The following is a 21,459-nucleotide window of genomic DNA, read 5'->3' on the forward strand; positions in this document are numbered from 1 at the left end:
AAAGTGCAGTCTGCCCAGGAATGGCACCACACACATGGAAAGCTGACACAGCAAGATGACTCAACAAAGAGACACAGATTCCCGGTGCCGCTGATAAGGATAGAAGCAGTCACAGAAGAACACACAGCAAATGGACACAGAGAGAAGACAACGCAGAAGGAGGGGAGAGAAATAAATAAATCTTTAAAAAAATAAGTACAATATAAGCATATAATTTCATTCTACATGGGTGTGTTCTTCCCAACTCCATGTAATTACTGATCAAATAAACTAGAACTATATCTATCAGAGCTTTTATTTTGATTTTATTAATATTTTTATTTTTTGTCTTTATTTTTTTAATATTACATTAAACAAAATGAGGTCCCCATATTCCCCCCATCCCCCTCATCCCACTCCTCCCCCCATAACAACAATCTCCTCCATCATCATGAGACATTCATTGCATTTGGCAAATACATCTCTGAGCACTGCTGCACCTCATGGTCAATGGTCCACATTAGAGCCCACACTCTCCTACAGTCCACCCAGTGGGCCATGGGAGGACATACAATGTCCAGCAACTGTCCCTGCAGCACCACCCAGGACAACTCCAAGTCCCAAAAGCACCCCTACATCTCATCTCTTCCTCCCACTCCCTACTCCAAGCAGCCACCATGGCCACTTTCTCCACACCAATGCCACATTTTCTTCAATTACTAATCACAATAGTTCATGAACAGAATATCAGTAAATCCACTCTAATCCATACTCTATTCCTCCATCCTGTGGACCTTGGAATGGTTGTGTCCACTCCACATCTATATCAAGAGGAGGCTTAGATTCCACATGGGTGGTTGACCTTCTTCACCTCCATGATATTGAAAGAAAAATTATGTTTTCAAGATTGTTACCTTGAAGAGAGTTTCCAAGATCTTTTTGATCATTTAAACACATTTGCAAGATATGTTTTGTTAAAGGAAAATAAAGTTTTGTCTTAAATTTTAAAGTAAAATAAACTGGTTGTTGTAGAAAGAAATGGGAATATGTAGGACAATCATGAGTTGAACAAAAAGTTGAAGGTTTGCAGAAAATGGATTTTATTTGTCATGGCACAGGGTGGCTAAGATTTGATAGGTTTATAAGATTTTTAAGAGTTTTCCCATCAGACAATATCTTCATACAGTGCTTCATACAAAATCACCTCATACCGTGGTTTTCTCTCTGTTCAGTTAAAGTTTTCTTGTATTATCTGTCTGTTCTTAATAAGAAGTTATAAAAGGTTTTCCTTAACTGAGTGTCTTGTTTAGAAGGCAAACTTTCTGTATCACCTCTGCTGTATATTTACCTTATCATCCTCTCTTGTTGTAGAGAATAAACCTCACTTTTGAAATAATTATGTTTATTTTACAATCATGCTACCTCCTATCTTTAGTTTTACAACTTTTTATTTTTTTTAAGTTTTTATTGAAGATTATCATTCATATGTGAATATCTATAAATAATAAGTGTATAGTATAAGTTGTGAACTTATAAAACAAACATGAATATCATCATACAGGGCTCCTATATATTACCCCAACAGCAGTACCTTGCATTGTTATGAAACAATTGTTACAAACCATGAAAAAGTATTGTAAAAATATTACTACTAAATATAGCCAATATGTGCTCGCTTCGGCAGCACATATACTAAAATTGGAACGATACAGAGAAGATTAGCATGGCCCCTGCGCAAGGATGACACGCAAATTCGTGAAGCGTTCCATATTTTTAAAAAAAGAAAAAAAAAATATAGCCAATATCTTACATTTGGTGTATTTTTCCCCCAACTCACCCAGTTAATGACACCCTGAATTAGTATTATGTACTTATTATAGTTCATGAGAGAACATTTTCATATTCTGTTAGCCACAGTCCATCTTCTACCACAGGATTCACTGTGTTATACAGTCTCCTGTTTTGTACAATCCACTAAAAGTGTATACTCAGTGGCTCTCACATCCATTGCAAAGTTGTGCTATCATCACCTCAGTCAATTTTAGAACATTTTCACTACTCAAGAAGGAAAAATCCCATATCCCCTTATACCCCTTATTATTGTCCCTTAGAATTGATATATCTTTGCCATTGCTGCAAATATTACAATATTATTGTTAACTCTACTCTGTTATATGTAGATGGTCTCTTCTTGCACATGGCACTTTTTATAATACTTTTTGCACAGGGAGCCCATTTGCCATCTTTGGCAGCCCTAGGTGGGCTGCTCTTGTGGTTACTGGCAACCTACCCTTAGTTCCTGAAAATAAGCATAGCTCAAACAAAGGGACAGGTGAAATTTTCCGGGTGTAATCATCCAGGGGGCACTCCATCCTTGTAGCAGTTCCCCCTCTGTTTATATCCTCTCCTTACTGTTGAGGAGGTTTAGCTTCTGGAGCTGCTTCCTGCTGACTGTGGATGTTGTGACAGGTTCCAGTGGAGGAGCAGAATCTTGCCCTAGCTATGTTAAGGTATACTTGACTGTCAGCATACTGACAACAGAATCGTTCATAGCTCTGGGCTATGATCATTTGCAGTTTAATAGCTTCTAAACTTTTACTCATGAAGTACACCAAGCAGTTAAGAAGGCAGGGACCACATTTTAAGAGCATGATACCAATTATTAGGGGACTTATTATGGGTAAGAACCATGATAATTTAGGCATAGAGTTTTTGATGGATTCTCATATCGATTATGCAGGAGGATTGGTAATGTTATGAAGCTAAATGGCTTGGGTGTTTAGCCCTAGCTGCACTGATGTATTTACCCATGTGCAGCAGGAGATATTGGCTACTGCACATACCCCTCTTTGTTCTGCCAGAAGATGATCTAAGGCCATCTCATTATGCATGACATTTGCTGTGTCTATAGAAACTCGAATTGTTTTGAGAATTGAATCAGTGATATTGACACGTTCTTCTACTGTGGCTGTTAGGTTGCCTCATGATGGGCAAACCTTCCATAGGGAGTTGATAGTCTTATGGTTAACCCTAGCCCAGCTACTTCATATCTAGGGCATGTTTATTTCTGGTATGGCTAGTGGGCTGGTAAATAGAGATACCATGACTCAGATATCCTATAGTATATTGGCTCCTTATCCAAACATTGTTTACACATTCAGACTTGGGGATCAAGCAGTCCTCCTTCTAAGCCTTCAAAAGGCAGTTGAAAATGTATCTTTTTGGTATACACAGGAATTTCTAATTGGTTCTTTATAAAATTTGGATTTTTTAAAAGACTTTGCAGCTGCCTATTGTTTTAATTAGGTCACAGCAGACATTAGATAGGGGACCCAGTTTGTAAGGTAACATGATTCACAAGGCAAGTAGGAGCAAGAATTTTTCTAAGCAGCCCACATCCTTGAGTTTTTATATTTTAGCTCCCACCTTGGATTTAAATAAGTATAGGATAGGTAAATAAAGGCTCCAACTTTTTGTTCCCCTTTTAGATATTGGCTGTAGCAGTTTGATATTATTGATGAATTTCAATTCTAGGCATATCAGATGATACTGGATTCATAGGTTTACTTAATTAAGGAATTACAGAAACCTCTTGTGCCAGTAGGGCATTGAGTCCCCACTCACCAAAGAATGATATTTAATCAATTACCTAACTTCATATCTTGAGGAAAGAGAAAACTAAACCTAACATTAGTAGGAGGAAGGAAATAATAAAAATAATAAAGAAAGGAGAAAAGGGAGATAAAGCACAGAAAAACAACTGAGAGGATCAATGAAACCAAAATTTGGTTCCTTAAAAAGATTAATAAAACTGACAAACTTTTAGCCAGACAAACAAAGAGAAATGAGAGAAGATGCAAATAACTATTTAAGGAATGAAAGTGGGAACATTAACACTCATTTGGCAGAAATTAAAAGGGTTATAAGAGAATACTATGAACATTCATATGTCAATAAACTAGATAATCGAGAAGACATGAACAAATTCCTAAAACATAAAAATAACCTGCTCTGACTCAAGAAGATATAAAAGATCCTAACAGACCCATAAAAGCAAAGAAATGGAATAATAATTGAAAATTTCCCATCAAGGAAAGATCAAAGTCCAGAAGGCTTCAGGGAGAAGTGTACCAAACATTCAAACAAGAATTAACACCAATTCTTCCCAAACTCTTCCAAAAAACTAAAGTGGTAGGAATTCTTCCTAACTCATTATTCCATAAGGCTACTATTGTTCTGATACCCAAACCAGATAGACACATCAAAAGAAAACAAAGAACCACTTCCATATGAATACAGAAGCAAAAATTCCCAACAAAACACTGGCAAATCAAATCAAACTACATATATTATAAGGATTATACTCCATGACCAAAGGTGACTTATCCCCAGAATGCAGTGGTGGGCCAACCTAAGAAAATCACTCACTGTAGTAACACCACATTAAAAACAATGGAGGGAACAATCTATGATCACTTCAATAGCACTGAGAAGCCTTCTGATGAAATCTACCATGATTTCATAATAAAATTGCTCAGAAAAATAGGAATGAAAGGTAACAACCACAACAAGTAAATACAAAAAACTCACAGCTAAGCCTCCTCTTGACATAAAGGTGCAATGGACACAACCAATCCAGTGTCCACATAGAAGAGGTGGCATTGGATTGGGAAAAGTGGACATAATGGACAAAGGGTATGGGGAAAGGCAGGAAGAGATGAGAGGTGGAGGCGTCTTCGGGACATGGAGCTGCCCTGGATGGTGCTTCAGAGGTAATCACCGGACATTGTAAATCCTCACAGGGCCTACATGATGGAATAGAGGAGAGTATGGGCCATGATGTGAACCAATGTATATGAGGTGCAGAGGTGCCCAAAGATGTACTTACCAAATCCAATGGATGTGTCATGATGATGGGAACGAGTGTTGTTGGGGGGGGGAGAGGGGGGGGTGGGGGGGTGGGGTTGAATGGGACCTCACATATATATTTTTAATGTAATATTATTACAAAGTCAATAAAAAATAAAAAAATTAAAAAAAAAAAAAAACTCACAGCTAACATCAAAGTCAATGTGAGAAACAATGAAAGCCTGCAATGAAAGAATGAAACCTGAGGTCAGGAACAAGACAAGGATGCCCACTGTTACCACTTCTATTCAAAATTAAAATGGAAGTTCTAGCCAGGGTTATTAGGCAAAAAAAGAGAAAGACATTTAAATCAGAAATCAAAAACTACCACTATTCACAGATGGTATGATCGTTCATATTGAAAATCCCAAAAAATCCTCAAGAAATCTACTAGAGGAAATAAATTCAGAAAAGTTGCAGGGTATAAGATAAACACTAAAAAAAAATCAGTTTTGCTTTTCCATACCCGGAAAAAACACTGTGATATGGGCATTAAACATCAATTGCAGTAGCTGCAACACCTACTCTGCAGTTCATTGGCGTCACCCAGGATAACTAACAAGGAGGTGGGGAAGGACAACCACCATACCAAGGAACCGAGAGAGTCTACAACTGCAAGCAAGAGAGTCCCATCCATCAGCCATAAGGGATTGAAGCCTCCTCTCAATTAGAAGTGGAGTAGGTATCCCCATTCCAGAATCGTCAGGATTGGGGAATAAAATATGGATGAGAGTGGACTTACTAATATTCTACTATGAACTTACTGGTATTCCAGCAATGGAAGAAAGTATATCATTGATGTGGAGACAGTGGCTGCTGGAGGTGCTGAAGGCACAGAAAGGGAAAAAGAGGTGTAATATGGGGGCATTTTTGAAACATGGAATTGTCTTCACTGACACTGCAAAAACAGATACAGGCCACTATATATCCTAAAGAATTGAGTGAGAGTGAGTAGGAAGAATGTAAACTATAATCCATGCTTCCTGGCAATGCTCCAAATGTGTTCATCAATTGCAATGAATGTACCACATTAATGAAAGAAGTTGTTAATGTGGGGAAGGGTGGGAGGTGTGTGGAATGGGGCATTTGGGAATCCCTTATAGTTTTTGTGTAACATTTTCTGTAACCTAAGTACATTTGAAAAAATAAAAAAATCTTTAAAACATTCCATTCACTATAGCCTCTAAAACAATAAAATCCCTGATAATGAATTTAAATAAAGAGATGAATGACCTATACACTGAAATCTGCAAAGCACTTAATTAAATTTGACCTAAATTATGACCTAATTAATTTTATTTAAAGATGATCTAAATAAATGGTGAGACATTGTGTCCTTGTTTCAGATTTAATATTGTTACAATATCAGTAGTATCTGAAGTGATCTGCAGATTAAATGCAATACCCAAAATGGGGAGAAGGCAATACATTAACATACTGAGTTTGGCTTTGAGACTGGCCACATTTGAGCAACACAGAGGCTCTCAGGAGGTAATTCTTAGGCACACTGCAGCTCTAGGCCTTGTTCTTATCTCAGGTGCACAGGCTCACAAGCATAATCATTAGTATCAAGGGCTCATTGTTGGATCTTCCTTCTTTTTTGGTCTTTGCTATTGCACTTGGGGGATTGTTGCTGTTCCTTTAGGGACTGTGATAGAGCTCCCCTGGCTAGGAACTCAGCACTCCCTCAGTTGTTTTTAATTGTAACAACTATGAAAATATCCAAACATCTTTATGTACCCTGGATATATGGATATATGCCCTGTAGAACTCCCTGCCAACCATGTGTCCCCTGTCAATAACATCCCACACCAGCATTCCTCCTCTGACATTATTGAACCTCTCTGTGATCCAAAACTTCTTCAAAAATGAAGCCCTATATTGCCAGGTTCCATTAGTAGTAAAATGAAATATAGTGATGAGTTTAAAGGTTAGATATAGAATACATATTAATTTAGAAAAATTAAGGTAAAAATAAATTGGGGTACCAAAAAATTTAAAAATGCAAAAGCTTTATTTTTTATGTTTTGCCTTCCATCACTGCAATAAGTGTTGCCTTGTATGCAAACTGGCAAGGCAACTTCTTCCACCAAGGGATTACTACCAAATACCAGCTGATGATGTAACTAGAAAATGACCTTGAATAAAAGGGTCAACTCGGACCAGCAGAATATCTGTCTACATATAATACCAGGAGTTAAAAATGCTTTTTGACCTTGAATAAAAGGAGGAAAGGAAAGGACAAATGAGTTTATGTGGCTATGAGTCTCCAAAAAGAGCCGGGAGGTCATCAGAGTGGTCGCCCTTACGCACATCTCAGCAGAGTCCCAGAGACAGATAAAGAAGATACAACCCCAGGTACTGGTTCTTCTGAGGGCTACAGGGACCAACAGTTTCTGTGGTCATGGCAGATGGAGTACAGTGCCATGTCAGTTGGCCCTACTTTGGAGTTTGTGTTTCTGTGTGATGGAGCTGGACTCAGATCTGATTTTGTCCACAAGCCTCCCCTGTTACTTTTACTGGATCTGTAGTTGGTGCTTGGGTTTAGTGTATACCCAGGGGACCTGAATCTCTGGACTGACCATGTGATAGCCAGGCCCTGAGCCTCAACAGGCTTGCAACTCCTACACTCTGGTTTATTGGACTTACACCATTCTGCTAACATGGAGATAAAGAAGGTGAACCACCACAGCAGGGAGCCAAGAGTGCAGACAACTGAAAGCAGGAGAATTGCATCCAGCATCCATGTGGAATCTAAGCCCTTTCTTGATATAGATGTGGAGGGGACACAACCATTCCAAGGTCCACAGGATGGAGGAATAGAGTATGGATTAGAGTGGACTTACTGATGTCCTATTCATGAACGATTGTGATTAGTAACTGAAGAAAATGTGGCATTGGTGTGGAGAAAGTGGTCATGGTGGCTGCTGGGGGCAGGGAGTGGGAGGGAGAGATGTGATGTGGGGGCATTTTCAGGGGTTGGAGTTGTCCTGGGTGGTGCTGCAGGGACAATTACCAGTCATTGTATGTCCTCTCATGGCCCACTGGGTGGCCTGTGGGAGAGTGTAGGCTATGGTGTGGGCCATTGACCATGAGGTGCAGTGGTGCTCAGAGATGTATTCACCAAGTGCAATGAATGTCTCATGATGATGGAGGAGGTTGTTATGGGGGGAAAAGTGGGGTGAGGGAGATGGGGGTTTATAGGGACCTTGTATTTTTTTAAGGTAACATTAAAAAATTTTAAAAAGACCAAAAAAAATGAAAAAAATAATAAATGCAATACCTACCAAAATCTCTGCAACCTTTTTTTAGGAATGGAAAAAGGTGGTCCTCAAATTCATATGGAATAGGCAAGGCACCAACTAGCCAAAACAATCTTTCAGAAGTCTCTAACTATATAATAAGCACACACAACCAAGATATCATCCCAAATTATACAACATAACATAAAAAGAACTGGAAAAAGCTCATCTATTCTCCAGGGGGAAAAATCAGCCAATACAGTCCCAAATGAACCAGAGAAGGAATTATGCGTCAAAGCAGTCTCTGCTCAATTAGAAAGGTAAATACTCTTGGAATGAAAGAAAAGATAGTTCTCAACAAAGAAACATAAACAACAACAAAAATGTAAAAGGAAACTTTAGACCTATATATAAAATATCCAAAATTCAAGGACAACTAACAAGATGTGGCAAAGTAAGGAGTTCCTAGAGTCAGCTCCTGCTACAGGGCAGTTAGTAATCACATGGTGCTATCTAAAGCACCTGCTTGAGTGCTTCAGGAAGCCAGAAGAGTTTCATGCAACATCCTTGAAAGAACAGAAGGAAGGAGACTGCCCATCTGCAGAGAAGATTCAGAAGTAGAGCACCCCATGCCCTGGAAGCTGGTGCCCATCATCCAATGGAGGCACAAGCCACCTCAGGAACTATTCTGCAGCTGGAATAGGAAGCTCCATTTCCCAAAAATGGGGAAAGAAAAGGTAGTTGGGCACCAACTGCAGCTACTGATGAGTAAATTGAGAGGGCTACAGTATATAATCCTAAGAATAGCTGAAGTTTGAACCTGAACAAGTCAGAAAGAGGCTGGGAGTTGCCATCTTAACTCCATGCTGGGCACAAGGGGAAGCAGGACAGAATAAAAATCCCAGTGCTGGTAGGGACCAGCACCTTTCCATCCAGATCAGATTGCAGCTCTAGCATAGGACCCAGCCTCACCTCCAGCAGGGAGGAAGCTGGGGGACCTGCATTAGCCTCTTTGGGAAATTACCACTCAAGTTGAGTTGCCAGTGAATATCCTACTATAGCAGCACAAGCTGCCCCAAGAGCTATCCTCTGGCTAGAAATGGAAGCTCCTTTTACCCAAAAACAGGGGAGGAAGAGAGTTGGCCACTGATTTCAGCTACTGATTAGTAAATTCAGTTTGCTAGAGTCTAACCCTAAGAACAGCTAAAGGATGAACCTGTCCAAGTCAGAAAGAGGCTGATGGCCACCATTTTAACTCCACCCCCAGCAGAAGGGGAAGCCAGGGTGACCGAAAATCATGGTGAACATAGGGACCTGTTTCTTTCACCCAGATCAGCCTGCAGTCCTATCCTAGGCTTTCAGCCCCACCTCTGGCAGGGGGGAAACTAGTGGACCCTGTACCAGCCTATCCAGGTAACTGCAGGAACCTTTAGCTGACATGGACTGAATAACTGGAAGTCTACCAGGACAACTGTGGTCATCTTGGACCTGCAATACATAGATTGCTGCCCATGCCTGCAGTTCTGTCCCTGCCCCAGGCAGGGGTGAAAGGGGCATGAAGCTTCATCAGTTTCACTGGGCAGCCACAGTCACAGCCTGCATAACTTGAATTATTCCACACAGCTGTGATTCTGTCCCTAGTCCTGGCAAAGGAGAAAGTTGAGAGAAGCTTCATAGGTCCCTGGGTAATGAGGGCAGCTTAAGCCTCCACAGCTTAGAGCACCAACTACATCCTTGGCTCCTACTGCACAACCAGCAAAGGAGAAAGGGCAGAAAGCCATAAACTAAAGAGGAAAATCTACACCCAGAATAAATACTCTACTACACCAGATGCCAATACAACAAAAAATTATAATCCACACCAAGGAACAGGAAGATATGGCCCAGTTAAAGGAACAAGATAATGTTCCAAGTAACAGAAAGGATTTGAGACAACTAATCATAGAAGTTCAAACAAATCTCCTTAATAAATTCAATGAGATGGCTAAAGAGATTAAGGATATTAAGAAGACACTGGAGGAGCACAAAGAACTTGAAAGCATACATAGCAAATTAGCAGATCTCAGAATGAAAGGTGCAATAAATGAAATTTAAAAACATTGAAATCATATAAAGCAGATTTAAGGAGGCAGCAAAAAGGATTGGTAAGCTGAAAGAAATGGCCTCTGAAAGTGAACATACAAAAGAACAAATGAGGAATGGAAAAAATTGAACAAGGAAACAGGGAAATAAATGACAGCAAAAGATGTACAAACATACATGTCATGGGTGACCCAGAGAAGAAGAAAAGGGAAAAGGGGCAGAAGGAATATTTGAAGAAACAATGGTAGAAAATTTCCCAACCCTATTGAAGGACATAGATATCCATGTCCAAGAAGCACAATGTACTCCCATCCAAAAAAATCCGAATCAACCAACTCTGAGACACATACTAATCAGAATATCTGATGCCAAAGACAAAGAGAATTCTGAGACTAACAAGAGAAAAGCAAAGCATGACATAAGGGATACCCAATAAGATTAAGTGCTGATTTCTCTTCAGAAACCAGGGAGAAAATAAAACAGTGGCCTGATATATTTAAGATACTAAATATAGAAGTAAAACTTCCAGCCAAGGATCTTATATCCAGCAAGACTGTCTTTCAAAACTGAGGGTGAGATTAGAATATTCACAGATAAACAGAAACTGAGAGAATTTCTAACCAAGAGGCAAGATTTTCAAGACATACTAAAGGTTATGCTAGACCCTGACAAGAAAAGACAGGACAGAGAGGCCTGGAAGAGAGTCTAGAAATGAAGATTATATCAATAAAATTAAAAGAGGAAAAAAAAAGGTGAAAATAAAATACAGCAGATAAAACTCAAAAAGTCAAGAAAAAACTTAACCAATGATGTAAGGCAATGATGTATTCATAAAACTGCAACTCAATGTTAAAAAAAAAATCAAAAAAGTTCTAAATAACTGGAAGAATATTCCATGCTCATGAATTGGAAGACTAAATATCATTAAGATGTCAGTTCTACTCAAATTGATATACAGATTCAATGCAAGCCTGATGAAAATTCCACCAGAATTTTTTTTAATTGAAAACACAATTATCAAACTTATTTGGAAGGGTAAGGGATCCTGAATAGCCAGGAACATCTTAAAAAGGAAAAGCGAAATCTCACCTCCAGACTTTAAATCATATTTCCTAGATATAGTGGTTTAAAAAAAGCATGGTACTGCCATAAAGACAGACACATAGACCAATGGAATCAATTTGATGGTTCAGAAACAGACCCTCACATGTATGGTCAAGCCATTTTTTACTAGCCTGTCAATCCCACACAGCTCAGGCAGAATAGTCCATTCAACAAATGGTGCTGAAAGAACTTGATATCCATAGCCAAAGGAAGGAAAGAGGACCCCTATCTCACACCTTACCCAAAAATTAACTCAAAATGGACCAAAAACCTAAAAATAAAAGCAAGAACCATAAAACTTCTAGAAAAAATGATAGGAAAGTATCTTCAAGATGTGGTAGTACATGGTAGATTCTTAAAGGAGATAAGAGGAGGACTGAGATGGACTACTGATGGTTAATGTACATAAGTTTTAATTAGCTTTGCTGTGAAAGTGTGGAAATGTAGAGAGCGGATGGTAACACATAGTGAGTAAAAGCTAGTTTATAAATGGGGATGTGGCTGAAAATGGTAATCTAGATATGAAATGCCAATTGACAGAATGCTAAAGAATAATCTAGGAACCCTGAATAGCACAGCAAACCAAGAAGTAGATGAGAATTGTGTTTGATGGTACAAATGCAAGAGTGTCCTTTGTTAGCTAAAGCAAATGTACATCACTACTGTAAGGTGGTGGGAATGTGGAGAAGTATGGGAAAAATACAACTGGAGTGACCTATGGACTCTGATTAGCAGTAATAATATAATATTGTTGCATCTATGCCAAAGATGTACTGTGTTAATAATGGGGCAGTATGGAAAATGTATGCCAAATGTACACTATGGTCATGGTAACAATCAGATGATATTAACTTATCTGTAACAAATGTTCAGATAGACGGGTGTTGTTTGGGGATTCGGTACATGTGCATGATTGTTTTATAAGTTTACAACTTCTGCCATAAAAATATAGTTAAAAAATAATAATAGGGTAGGTTGGGGGGAAAATACACCAAATGTAAGATAAGAACAAGATTTTGACAAAAATCTTTCATAATTTGTAAGAAACATCTCATGAAAATGCAAGGTGTTGGTGGAGGGTTGATGTATGGGACCCCTGAATGATGTTACACATGTTTGCTTTCTAACTTCACAATTTTTACCATACTTATTATTTATGAAAGATCATATATAAATGATATAAAGATAATAATAGGGTGGGTTGGGGAAAATACTTTGGTTAGTAGTAATATTGTGACAATGCTCTTTAATCATTAGGTTAAAATGTTTAACAATTCAAGGTATTGGTGATAGGGTGAGGTATGAGAATCCTGTATCATGTTATATATATATTTGTTTTGTAAATTCACAACTATTATTATACACTTAATGTTTATATATGCTTATGTATGAGTGGTATACTCTAATAAATTTTTAAAAAATGTTTTAAAAAGCATGGGACCCACTGAGTCCATCACTCTCCTTTCTGGGGAACAGGATTGGAAGGAGACTATCTGGGGAGTCAGGCAAGCTAAAATTAGATTCAATTATAAAACAAAGTTGAAAAATTAGGTATTTTTTTATCACCAATTTACAGATGAGGAATAGGTACAAAGATCTCAAAGTACTTTTCCTGAAGTGACCCACCAAGTACATGTCAGGATCTAAGTACAGGGAAGTCTGACTTAAGGTAAACCACTGTGGAAATAACTTCACAAGAGTCACAATTCCATCCAAGTTGGGCCTCCCTCAAAGTCCATGGTGAGCCTCAACTACATTCAAGGGCTGCAAATATGATGGTCTGAAACCACCTACCCAACAAGGAGGGTCATCATAGAGATGGTGGAAAGAGCCACCGTCTCCACCCTTTACACTTTATTAAATAAAGTGGGTGCATGGTGACTGTTTAGGACTGTTTAGGTGGTCCAGTGAGCAAGAGATAAAGAATCAGCAAATACAACTTGAAGAAGAGGGGTCAATGGTAGGATAACAGAGCAGGTAAGAAAGATGCTGTGAGTGGATTAAGTTCAACCTGCTGCCCACATAGGATGTCCCAGGTTTGGTTCCTGGTGCCTCCTAAAAACAAACAAGCAAACAAATGAATAAACCAACTCAAGGGAGCCTATGTGGCTCAGTGGTTCAGTGCCAGCTTCCCACATACAAGGTCCCAGGTTCAGGTTCAATGCCCAGTCCTGGTACCTAAAAAAAAAAAAAAAAAAAAAAGGTTACCTAAGTCAGAGAAGACAAGACTGGAGATGGGGATCAAAGGAGGAGGAGGAAGCAGGCAAATGGTGAGGGGCTATTTCCACATCAAGGATATAGCCAGTGACAAGTGGAGAAGGAAGAAAGAGCTTGATCACTCAATTATCTCCAAGGGAGTTGGGCATGACAAAAAAAAAAAACATTAAAAATGTGCAAAGTATTTAAATAGACATTTCTACAAAGAAGATACACAAATGGTAAATAAGCATATGAAAAGATGCTCAAGTCTATTAGCCTTTAGGGAAAGGCACATCAAAGCATGATGAGCTATCCTTCACACCCACTCAAAAGGCTATTATTTTTTAAATTGGAAAATAGCAAGTGCTGGTAAGGATGCATATAAATAGGAAACCTCATACACTGTTGGTAAGAATATAAAATAATGTATTGGCTGTGGAAAACAGCTTGGCAGTAACTCAAAAAGTTAAACTAAAATTACCAAATGACCTGGCAATCCCATTTCTGCATATATATCTAAAAGAATTGAAAGCAAGGATTCAGACAGGTATTTGTATGTCAATGTTCAGAGCACAATAAAGAAAGGATAGAAGCCAAATAACTACCAGCAGATGAATGGATAAACAAAATGTGGTGAATACATACAATGGAATATTATTCAGCTTTAAGAAAGAATGAAGTCCTGATGCATTCATCAACATGGATGAACCATCAGGACATTACATTCGGTAAAATAAGTCGGACACAAAAAGACAAATATTGTATGATCTCACTGATATGAACTAAGGATAAGAAGCAAACTCACAGATTTAGAATCTAGAATGTAAGTTACCAAGGGATACAATGGGTTAGAGAATGGAAAACTGATACTTAAATTGTGCAGAATCTCTATTTAGGTTGATTATAAATGTTTGGGAATGGATAGTGGTGACGGTAGGACCTTACTGTGAATTATATGTTTGTGAATATGGTTGAGAAAATTTGTTTAAGGTCATATATGTTACTAGAAGGAAAGCTAAAAGCCTAAAGATGGGATTGTTTAACTAAGTGAATGTGTTATGGATGATGGACTGAGGTTAACAAATATAAGATTGCTCTTTCATGAATTATAACAAATGGATGACACTATTACACATTGTTAATAATAGGAAGGTAGATGGAAAAAAACACCTAATGTAAACTAAGGATTATAGTTATCAGTAATATCTTATATTCTTTCATCAAGCCTCACAAAGCTGACACACTAATGCAAAGAGTCAACAATAGAGGGATACATGGGAACATTGTATTTTTTACATGAATTTTCTGTAAACATACAACTTCCCTCATTTTAAAAAAAGTGTATAATTTAAGAAAGCATTATGCTAAGTGAAAGAAACTAGATGCAAAGTACCATATATTCTATGATTTCATTAATATAAAATGGAAAGATAAATTTATAGAGATGAAATTTATAGTGGTTATGCAGGGCTGGGGAATGACAGAGGGATTAAAAGGTGACTTCTAAGGAGTATAGGGCTTTCCTTCTAGGAGTAATGAAAATGTCCTGAACTTGATTGTGGTGAGGAATGCACACATCTGTAATTATACTAAAGTACACTCAGGATAGCTTATATGGTATGTAACTATATCTCAATAAAACTGCTTTTAAAACTTGGAGCACAGATTGTGGAGGTTCTTGTAGTCCAGTGTAATAGCCTTGCATTTTACTGTAAACTGGGAAAGTGTGGGGGTTTCAGTAAAGAAAAACAAGGGCCAAGACTTGCCTGAGGTTTTAACAGGATCATTCTGGCTGCTAGGTAAGAATGGACCACAATGGCAAGTAGGTCAAAAGGCAGACTAGTTAGGGAGCTATCACAGCAGTCCAGGCAAGTGATATGGTGGATTAGACAGAGCAGCAGCAGTTAGGGAAACCAGGTGGTCGGGTTCCACACTTATTTGAAGTAGCTGTTGCTGGATTACTGTGGGGTAAGAAAGTGATACAATCCCAACTCCAAAAGACAGAGGAATGAACAAACAGGAGGAATGCACCTATGGATAAGTAGACTATTATTATTCTAATAATGGAAGAACATAACATTAATATAAAGACAGTGGACACAAGAGGTTCTGAGGGGAGGGAGAGGGAAGAATAGGCATTACATGGGGCATTTTTCAAACACTGGAATAATTTTGCATGATACTGCAATAACAGATACATGTCATTATACATTTTCTCAAACTTACAAAAATGTGCTGTGCAAAGTGTGAAACAATGCAAACTATAGACCATGCTTGACAGCAATGCTTCAATATGTGCTCATCCCATGAAACAAATGGACCACACTAATGAAGGATAATGTATATGGGGAAAATTGTTAGGGGGAGGGAGTAGGGTATATGGGAACCCCCTATATTTTTGATGGAACATCTATGGCAACTAAAGCTCCTTTAAAAATAATGAAAATAAATTTTTTTTAAATTGTGACACTGAAGCAGAAGTATCAATGGGGTTGTGATGTTAGGCAAGAGAAAGACTGGGGTATCATCAAAACTAGTTGATATTTGAAAACATGGAAAGAGATTCTGAAGAGAGAGTGCATTGAATGAGATCCATAAAAAATAAAAATGATACACGGCTCTTCACCAAATTTTAAAACTACAGATCTGAAAAAAAGAAACAATAAAGGCAAACTACAGACAGAGAATAATATTTGCAAACTTAACTATGACAAAGAAAGAACACATACCTAGACTATCTGAAACTGATATCTGGAACAGCTATCTACAATATTGGGAGTGGATGTGGCTCGAGCAGTTGAGTGCCTGCTTCCCACAAGAGGTTCTGGGTTCAGATCCAAGTACTTGCTAAAATAAACAAAAACAAAAAACAAGCAAACAAAAAAATTTCAGGGGAGCCCATGTGGCTTGGTGGTAGAGGGCTGGCTTCCCACTAATGAGGTCCTGGGTTCAACCACTGAGCCAAATATCAAAAAAAAAAAAAAAAAAAAAAAAAAAAAACAACCCACAAAAACACAGATATCTAGAATAAATCAAAAGAATTTCCAAAATTCTCAAAATTTAACCATGAAAAAACAATCCTGGGAAGTGGCTGTGGCTCAATCACTTGGGCTCCTGTCTACCATATGGGAGGCCCTGGGTTCTCATCCCAGGGCCTCCTTGTGAAGGCAGGCTCACCCACAGGCTGCGGATCACTGCCCAGCCCACAGGCACTGCAGAGAGCCAACTCAGCCAGGTCATGCAACAAAGGAGGGAGACAAGCAAAAAAACCCACAGAAGAGTGTGCAGAGAATGGACACAGCAAGCAAGCTGCGAGGGTGGAGGGGAAATTTAAAAATTAAAAAAAAAAACAATCCAATTAGAAAATGGGCACTATATATGTGCAAACATTTCACCGTAGTAGATGAATGGATGGGAAATAAGTACAGGAAGAGATGCTGGATATAATTAGTCATTAGGGAAATGCAAACTATACCATTATGATATGCAACTACACACTATTAAAACAACTAAAACATAAGGTGACAATACCAAATGCTGGTGAGAATGCAGAAAAACTGAATCACTCATACATTGCATAAGGGAACATAAAATGGTACAGTCACTCTGAAAAGTAGTTAGCAGTTTCTTACAAAACTAAACATAAACTTATCATACAGCCCAGTGAGTGCACTCCTGCACATTAATCACATAGAAATCAAAACATATGCCCAAACTAAAGCCTTAGTTTGTTGTTTGAAATGATCTGATCAAACAGATAAATCTCTAGCTAGGCTAACCAAACATAAAATAGAGAAGATAAAAATTACCAATACCAGGAATGGAAGAGGTGTCATCACTACTACTTCCACAGACATTAAAAGGATAATCAAACAAGACTATGAACATCCTTAGGTCCAATAATTTTATAACTTAGATGTAATGACTCAAAAGTTCTTGAGAGATGCAAATTATCAAAACTCACACAAGAATAGATCATCAGAATAGCCCTATAGCCATTAAAATTTTGAATTAATAATTAATAACATTCCAAAAAATAAAGGACCTGGTTCAGACAGTTCAAAAGCAAATTCTACCAAACATTTAAGGAAAAATGAAACCAATTCCCCACAATCTCTTTCAGAAACAATGCAAAGGGAACCTTTCCTAACTCATGAGATAAGGCCAACATTACCCAATGGCAAAACCAGAAAAAGATATTAAAAGAATGGAAAAGCACATACCAATATTTCTCATGAATATAAAAACAAAATTTTGTCCCATTGCCTGGGATTGTCCAGCTGACTAGGGGTCTCCTAGAAGGAAAATTCACATAACAGGACATATTACAAATGCCTATAATGATCCCTTCCCAGAATCTTATTATTGTGTATTTTGTAGGAAAAACACTCATTTTAATAAAAATCAAATGTTGAAAAAGGTACACAATGAAAGGTAAGCCTCCCTCTCATCCAGCCCATTCCCTCCATTCTACCTCTGCCCAGACACCCACTTACCAATTTCACACACCTCCTTGCTGAATAAGCCATCCAGACACAAGTATATATGCCTGTGTCTCATTGCACACCCTATGTTTTACAAGTTTTTTTAACTTAAATCATTCAGTCATTAAGTCAACCTTTCTTAAAGAAATGCTCAAAATAGACCTAATAGCTTGACCATGTAACATAAAGTCACATCAGGATACTCTTAGTGAGAGGGGGTGACATGACAAGGCAGGACAAAGGACATAAAACAGAACTGCCCTCAACAAGGGGGAGCACACAGTCATCCTGGAGCCATCCATCTGTTTAACAGCTCTGTGGAAACCCAGTTCATGGACTTTCTTTAATTGACAAATCAGTGATCTGGGGTCCTCCAGGTCCACCCAGATGAAAGCACCACCTCCCGCTCCAGCAGCAGGAGGTCCAGTATTAAAGGATGAGACTCAGCACAGGTCTGCACCCTCCCCAGTGCACAGGACTAACACCTCCTGCAAACATTCCCAGGGTACAGAGCTCAAGGCTGCCTAGCACCTGAGCAGCCACAGCCATCACCAAAGGCCGGGCTGAAGGAGCCTGGACACCACCTGCCAAGGCCTGCAGCCTGGAGCTGAGCATCATGGGAGGGAGGGCTGGGGCAGCTTTCAGCACTGCCCATGTGCAGGCCCCACCCAGACCTCAGGGCCCACCAAAGGCCTCCAGACTGGGGATGGCCCCACCCACTTCCTGCTTCAGGCACCCAGGGTTCAGCTAGTGGATCATCAGAACCATTCCTCAACTTCTGAGTGTTTTTCTTTAATCTTTAACATTCTCCATTTAATATTTCAGCCCTTTCAGCTTTTCACTTTATCTACTCAAGCATTATCTTGTCACCCTATTTCTTAAGAGATTATACTTCAATTTTGAGCTGTATTTCCATTTTTCTTATTTCTTCTCATTCACTTTTTGAGCTTTTTTAAATTTATGATATCTTATCATGTATTATTTCATTTACTTAATGCCTGTTCTCTACTTTTCAGAAAGTATACTTCAGTACATAATATAGATCACGACAAAGAGCTTTCATTCATTTGTTGTGGATTACTCAGCACCTACGCCTTTTCTCCCTGTATTACTTTGATACTTGAAAATAACAATGTTTTTTCTCTTGGTTTTCATGATTAAAAAAATTTTATAGACAGAAGTGAAACTGAAAATAGCTTTCTAACAATACAGTTCTGTTTCTCTTTCTACAGGTTTTATGAAATATTTTAAAATATGGAAGCTTTCTTCCTGATATTTTCAGATTCTATACTTCCACCACTCTTCCAAGAAGGGTCTTCACTCAGTTCATTACCTCTACTGCACCTTTTCTTGTCTATTTTCTTTCTCCACCTGACTACTGAATGTTCCTTTTACATGTACTCCTCTCTTGAGAAACATTACCACGTTGCCAAAATCTAGTCATTCTCTATACATCTATAGATTTTCAAAATCAATGATCTATAAAAGTCTATATATATTCAAAAGCAATATGTATATGTTATTTCAATAAGTTATACTATATTTCATTTCTGAATTAGTCTTGTTTTTGTATATTTAATGTATTGTATTCCTACAATCATTAGATTTTAGTTTCTTATACTTTATGACTACAGTTATTTTCTATTTAGTTTTAAATGAATCTATTTTCATACACATTTGGTGTTAGCAATCATGGTTCATATTCAGCAAATTCTGAAAATTATTTATTGCTTTAGATTCATAATCAAATAGGTTCAGCATCATTTATATCTGGACTACAATATTACCACCATATGGCTTGATACCTATCATCAGACACACACATGGTCCTCAAGGATTCTGGCTAATACTTGTTCTTACTCCAATTAAAATACTATTTTATAAATAACCTGAGGAAAGAAAAATTCATTTAATAGGGTTTATTGAATTTTTAAAATTTAAGAACACATCAAAATATTTCAGGCATAGTCTATCATGATCTTATTATTAAACCTTGAACATATGGACATTAGCAAGAATTAAGTTCTTCAAAACCACAAAAATGTAGGTATCCTACAACTAACTCACATTCCAGGATTTCAGAAATGCACGCACAGGATGCCTATAATCTGGAGACTTTCTGCTGCTCAGTACGTGTATGGTCATTTGTGGAAGTCATTCTACTCTGTTCACAGCTGCATTTAAAAAATCCATGGTTAACATTACACTCAATAGTGAAATACTGAAGATCTTTCCCAAGAGTTCATGAACAAGATAAGTTAACAAACTTTCATCACTGCTTTTCAACATTGTACTAGCCAGAGCAATTGGGTAAGAAAAAGAAATAAAGTCATCCATACTGCAATGGAAGAAGGAAAGCTATCCCTATAGATGACATACTCCTTTAAATACATAATTCCAAAGAAGCCACAACAATACTAATGAAACAATAAGGGCATTAAGCAAACTTGCATAGTAGGAGATAAAGGCACAAAAGTCACTTTCATTTAAACAGCACAGCAAAAAAAAGTCCATTCAATTAGCTGCTAACAAATAAAATAGCTAAAATGACTTTAATGAAAGGATAAAACACATGAACACTAGCAAACAACTGAATGAAACTAAAGAAGACCTAAACATATGGCAAAACATCCATTGTTCAACAATGATAAGACTGTATTGTTCTAATATCAATACTACCCACAGGGAACTACAGATTCAATATAATAGTTATAAAAATCCCAGCAGCCATTTTTGTTTACAGAAATGGAAAAACCAATTCTCCAATTTAAATGGCTTCAATAAGTATCTTTAATAGAGAAAAAAATCACCTTTCTCCCTTGTGCGACTGTGATAGACTAATTTATATAATATGAGGAGGGCTTTCATTGAGATCTGGTTGACTTGGGTAGGAATATGTGGGATTCTCTGAGGGATATTGGGGTTCACAGAAATTTGAGTCCTAATTCTCCCTGTTAATGGAGGGCAAAATTTTCCTGTAAATTTCATGAGGACTCAGAGGCCAGGATGTGGAATATCTCTGAGTACAGAGCTGTGTCTCCACTGGCATATTTTCATTCAGGCTGGGTGCAGTTTTTGGTTCTCAGAAGGAAGTAGAGGTCTCTGAAAACACAATAATTGACCAAGTCCCCTCCTCTTTATATGCTAAATCACAGGATCTGCAGTGAGTTAAGCATGAGCAAAGGTATGAAAATTCACTCAACATCACTAGTGACCAGTAAAATTAATAAGAAAACTAGAAGGTCTCACTGCTACATCTTCTGAAGTGCACATGATCTGGGAGAGGAAGGACTGAAATAGGAAGGTGCACACTCCAGGCTGCTGAGGGAGTTGTTTAGATCTTTAGTCAGGGAAACACCTGTTGTTGACCACCTCTAGAGAAGTTCTCACATCATTCTACTTTTCAACTCCAGAATTTCTATTTCCACTAAATTTATACTTTCTAGCCCTTTATTGATATT

The 21,459-nt window shown here is 38.0% G+C and overlaps 1 non-coding gene across 1 annotated transcript; it reads left to right on the plus strand.

The window, feature by feature from the left end:
* The first annotated feature begins 1,647 nt into the window (after nt 1–1,647).
* LOC131280336 (U6 spliceosomal RNA) lies at nt 1,648–1,754 on the plus strand. Its single transcript, XR_009187822.1, has one exon. It is a non-coding gene; the product is annotated as a U6 spliceosomal RNA (small nuclear RNA).
* The last annotated feature ends 19,705 nt before the right edge of the window (nt 1,755–21,459 follow it).

This window comes from Dasypus novemcinctus, chromosome 10 (genome assembly GCF_030445035.2).
Source record: "Dasypus novemcinctus isolate mDasNov1 chromosome 10, mDasNov1.1.hap2, whole genome shotgun sequence".
NCBI classification, from domain to species: domain Eukaryota; kingdom Metazoa; phylum Chordata; class Mammalia; order Cingulata; family Dasypodidae; genus Dasypus; species Dasypus novemcinctus.